This window comes from Octopus sinensis, linkage group LG13, assembly GCF_006345805.1.
Source record: "Octopus sinensis linkage group LG13, ASM634580v1, whole genome shotgun sequence".
Classification (NCBI taxonomy): Eukaryota; Metazoa; Mollusca; class Cephalopoda; order Octopoda; family Octopodidae; genus Octopus; species Octopus sinensis.
The window spans coordinates 40580880-40586879 of NC_043009.1; positions in this window are offsets into that span (position 1 = coordinate 40580880).

Here is a 6000-nt window from a genome sequence, read left to right on the forward strand (position 1 = left end):
ATGACCGAAACAAGTAAAAGAGAGTAAAAGCTAGTAGGATCGAACCGTATGATTACGAAACGATTTTCTTAAAAACACAGCCAAGCTTTCGCTAAATATATATATATTGAAATAGTTTTTTTTAAATTTTAATTTTTTTCCTTTCCATACATTCCCAAATCTCAACTGTTTAAAATTCGATATATAATAAAAAATTAAAAAATAAAAATATTGAAAGAACTTAATATCAACAGAAGACATGTTGTTTGGTTTTACTTGTCACCAGTGGGATGTGATTCTGACTTGAAATGGTTCCATCTTGATAGAAAACCAAAATATTTCTGTTATCTTTTTGTAAAGCCGATTAAAAAAATAATGTTGTCTGTAAGTTGTTGTTCTTATTGTTGCTTAATTCCAATCAATTCTTGTTGTTGTTCTTGTGCTCCAGTCAGTTCTTGTTTTAATTGCTGTTGTTGTTCTCCTTTGAACACTTGACGTTGTTGTTCTTGCGCTTCAGTCCATCGTTGTTGTTGTGGTGGTTATTATTATTATTATTATTGTTGTTGTTGTTCGTCTAGCGACACGTATCGCACATCGCTGCATAAGTTTTGCTATTATTCATATCGTTAGTCATTGTGGAGGCGCAATGGCCCAGTGGTTAGGGCAGCGGACTCGCGGTCATAGGATCGCGGTTTCGATACCCAGACCGGGCGTTGTGAGTGTTTATTGAGCGAAAACACCTAAATTTCCACGAGGCTCCGGCAGGGGATGGTGGTGATCCCTGCTGTACTCTTTCACCACGACTTTCTCTCACTCTTACTTCCTGTTTCTGTTGTACCTGTATTTCAAAAGGCCGGTCTTGTCACTCTCTGTGTCACGCTGAATATCCCCGAGAACTACGTTAAGGGTACACATGTCTGTGGAGTGCTCAGCCACTTACACGTTAATTTCACGAGCAGGCTGTTCCGTTGATTCGGATCAACCGGAACCCTCGTCGTCGTAACCGACGGAGTGCTTCAATCCATCGTTAGTCATTGCTTTACATTGTACATTTGTTACACTTTACTCTCCTTTACTCTTTTACTTGTTTCAGTCATGTGACTGTGGCCATGCTGGAGCACAGCCTTTACTCAAACAAATCGACCCCAGGATTTATTCTTTGTAAACCTAGTACTTATTCCATCGGTCTCTCTTGCCGAACCTCTAAGTTACGGGGACGTAAACACACCAGCATCGGTTGTCAAGCGATGTTGGGGAGACAAACACAGACACACACACGTACATATATATATACATATATACGGCGGGCTTCCTTCAGTTTCCATCTAGCAAATCCACTCACAAGGCTTTGGTCGGCCCGAGGCTATAGTAGCAGACACTTACCCAAGGTGCCACGCGGTGGGACTGAACGCAGAACCATGCAGCCACTCCTACGCCTACGCCTATTGTTATTGTTACTTGGTTAAACAAACCAGAACCTTTGGGAACTGTTTAGTTCTTTCCTATTTGTAGTCCTTAGGGGCTATTCTGGGATTTGTTTGGGTTACAACACAACTCTTTTTTTAAATCAAAAATGGCGAACGAAAACCCTCTGTCCGCTGAAAAGAACAGCGGGTTATCCGCAACATAGAACAGCCAAGTTAAACAAGATAGTGACTCTGTAGCAACAATAACAAAAACAACAACAATAGCGCAAGTGGAACGTATGAAAATGAATTCCCCTTGCTTCTTTCCTCCTCTTTATCACTGCAGAAACAAGAGACGAAAATTTCAAGCACCAACACCATAAGCGAAAACACTACCATCTCCACCGCTACCACCAGTGCCAGCAGCAGCAGTAGCAGTAGTGGTAGCAACATCAAAAATACGAGAGACAGCAACGGTAGCAGTAGCAGCGATGGCAACAACAACGATAATAACACCAACCAAAACAATGACAACAACAACAGCAGCAGTAGCAGCAACAACAACAACAAGGACACTTTCGCAGCAGCAAAAAGAGACCGCGATACAGCCTAGACTTCATAACAAAAATGAAAGGTTGGCCCAAGCCTGGAAACCCATCAAACATGAGCAAACCTGGGCCAACTTAACTGTCCCGGCAGAGGCCATTGAAGCAGTGGAGAGGAGAACGGCGTATTTCGGATTCACCTCAGCAGGGACGAGGAAATTGGCTTTAAAAGCACAAGCAGATATTGAAGCTGCACTCAGATGCATCAGTGATGACACCGAATAAATAGCAAGGGACAGATAATACGGCACCATTTCGGTGTTTTTTAAGTCAGAGGCCCTTGCTATGAAGCACTCAATGACCCCTTGCAAAACCATCAAGTTCATAATGTACCCCTCCCACATGGGAAAAAGCAAAGTATGTGTCCGCATTCCAAGGATTTCACCAGGACTTGATATTCGGTGGACTTTGAGATGTGTAATTGAGGAAGAGCCAGATGCCGTCCCGATAGATGCGGCAAAAGCTACCAAGGAGAACTGGTCCGGGGCTGATCTGCAGATATTTTTTCAGATTTGGCCAGAAAACGTAGAAAGGATCCCGGACCACATCCATCTCCAAAACGGGACGGTAATACACCTAATGACTGAAGGCAAAATACCATATTGTTTCGTTTGTGGAGAAACAACCCATTTGCGAGCCTTCTGCCATCAACTGATAAAAGGTGCAAGGGGTCGAAGGTCTCCACTGCTTCCTACGCCGGGGCGAGGACCATAACTAACACCAGCACTGGCAAAACCATCCACAACAACAAATGAAACACCACCAAAGACATTGACCAACCTAGGGTGAAATAAAGAAAGCTCTCCCACTCCGCATCCCGCCCCAAATACGCTCATGATTATTATTATTATCCTATGTAATTATTATTATTATCATTATTATTATCATTCAATAGTTTTATTTTTATAGCGTGCTTTCACTTCACTACCGAGCGCAGCTCTGTGTGCCTTAGGTATGTGCTGTGATTTGTTGTGATGCTCTGATGGTTATTGTATGGAATGTGTTCTGCGTAGGATGTGTGCAGTGCCTAGTAGTGCAATTTTCTGTATGTTATATGTGTTTGTAAGTCCTGGTGTTTTTGTTATGTATTTGTCTGAATATTTTTTTATCATGCCTAATGCACCTACTATGATAGAATTGTTTCTGTTTTTAGATTCCACATTCTGGTTACCTCTATTTCCAGGTCTTTGTATTTTGAAAGTTTCTCCATTTCTTTTAGAGACACGTTGTCATCTGCCGGTATTGATACATCAATTAGAAAGCATTTTTTTTCTTCGTGATCTCTGACAACTATATCTGGTCTGTTGGCCTTAATTTCTCTATCTGTGTGTATCGGCATATCCCAGAGTATGGTTGCTTTCTCGTTTTCTGTGACCTTTTCTGGTGTGTGCCTATACCATCTTTTTTCTGTTGTTATTCCATAATGTTGGCGTAGCTTCCAGTGTATGTAGGTTCCAACTTTGTCATGTCTGTGAATATATTCCTTCTTAGCTAGGACTGGGCAGCCAGAGATAATATGATTTATTGTTTCTTGTCCATCTCCACATATTCTGCAGTTACTTGTAATATTTCTTTTCATTACATGTTTTTGGTAATTTCTGGTGGGGAGGCTTTGGTCTTGTGCTGCAATTAAAAATCCCTCTGTCTCTGCTTTGAGTCCTGAGCTTCTCAACCATTGCTGGGATTTTTCTTTGTCTATTTCTTTTGCGTTTAGTTTAGTCCAGTATTTACCATGAAGGGGCTTTTCTTGCCATCGTTTTATCATGGTTCGTTGCTGTTCTATTTTTAGTTTGGATTTCATTTGTTTTATAGCTTTTGTTGTTTCTTCATTTTCTTCTTCTTCTTCTTCATATTTATTAGGTGGTATGATTTCTTGTTTGTATTTGTCAGCTTCCTTAAATACTGAGAACAGTTTTTTGTTTTGCTCGTGTTTTGCCGCTATTTGTATCAGTTTTCCTTCCTTCTGAAGTAGATATGTTTGCAGTCTTATGGTGGTTATTTTATAGTAGTTTTCCAGCTGTATAAGGCCTCTACCACCTTCTATTGGTTGTATATATAGTCTTTCTATGTCAGATTTTGGGTGATGCATCCTAGACCCTGTCATTATTTTTCTTGTTTTCCTATCTATTTTGGTCAGTTCATTTCGTGTCCAGTTAAGGATATTGTAGCTGTAACTTATAACTGGGACAGCTAAAGTGTTAATACCTATTATCTTGTTTTTAGCATTGAGCTCTGTTTTAAGTATTGATCTAACTCGTCTATAATATTCTTTTTTTATTTTCTCTTTCATTTGTGTGTGTTGTGTCTTATCTAGTTCATGGATTCCTAAGTATTTGTAAGTTTGGCTTTGGTCTAATTCTTTTATTTCATTGGTTTTATCTAGTGTGATGTTACTACTCTTAACTAGTTTTCCTCTTTTCATGGTTACTTTGGCGCATTTTTCTAATCCAAATTTCATTTCTATTTCTTTGGTAAATCCATGAACTGCCTTTAATAGTGTTTCCAGCTGTTTGTCATTTGCAGCGTATAGTTTTAGGTCATCCATATATAAAAGGTGGCTGATCGTTTTGCCATAACATTTATATCCGCATCCAGTTCTATTTAGCATATCAGATAGAGGTGACAGTGCCAAGCAGAAAAGGAGTGGAGAGAGAGTGTTATTATTATTATTATTATTATTATATTATTATTATTATTATTATTATTATTAAAGGCGGTGAGCTGGCAGAATCGTTAGGACACCGAGCAAAATGCTTAGCAGCATTTCGTCTGTCTTTACGTTCTGAGTTCGAATTCCGCCGAGGTCGGCTTTGCCTTTCAGCCTTTCGGGGTCGATAAAATAAGTACCAATTGAGTACGTGGTCTATGTAATCGGCTCATCCCCTCCCCCAAACTTGCTGGCTATGTGCTAAAACTCAAAATCATATAGGCGCAGGAGTGGCTGTGTGGTAAGTAGCTTGCTTGCCAACCACATGGTTCCGAGTTCATTACCACAGCGTGTCACCTTGAGCAAGTGTCTTCTACTATAGTCTCGGGCTGACCAAAGCCTTGTGAGTGGATTTGGTAGACGGAAACTGAAGGAAGCCCGTCGTATATATATATATATGTGTGTGTGTGTGTGTGTGTGTGTGTGTGTGTGTGTGGCGTGTGTGTGTGTCTGTCCCTCCCAACATCGCTTGACAACCGATGCTGGTGCGTTTACGTCTCTGTAACGTAGCGGTTCGGCAAAAGAGACCGATGGAATAAGTACTAGGCTAAGTCCTGCGGTCGATTTGCTCGACTAAAGGCGGTGCTCCAACATGGCCGCAGTCAGATGACTGAAACAAGTAAAAGAGTAAAGAGTATTGTTATTATTATTGTTCGGTTCCTAAGGCGGTAAGCTGACAGAATCGTTAGCGCGCTAGACAAAATGCTTAGCGGCATTTCGTCTGTCTTTACGTTCTGAGTTCAAATTCCGCCGAGGTCGTGTTTGCCTTTCATCCCTTCAGGGTCGATAAAATAAGTACCAGTTGAGTACTGGCGTCGCTGTAAACGACTCACTCCCTCCCAGAAATTGCTGCCGTTGTTCCAAAATTTTAAACCATTATTATTGTTGAGCATCTAAGGTGGTGAGTTCACAGAATGGTTAGCGCGTTGGGCAAAATGTTTAGTGGCATTTTTTCTGGCTCTTTACGTTCTGAGATCAAATGCCGCTTAGGTCAACTTTACCTTTCATTTTTTTTTTCCGGGGTTGATAAAATGAAGTGCCAGTCCTAAATCTGCCGGCCTCGTGCCAAAATTTGAAACCATTATTATCGATTCCAGTCAATTGTTGTTATTGTTGTTGCTGTTATTCCATCAAATATTGTTGTATCCCATTCACTTCATGTTGTTGTTGGTGTTGTCGTCGTCGTCGTCGTTGTTGTTGTGTTGCTGCTGCTGTCGTTGTTGTTGTTCAGCTCCAGTCAAATCTTATTTTTGTTGTTCTCCGTTCTAGTCTTGTTGTTACTGTTGTTGTCATTGTTTTAATC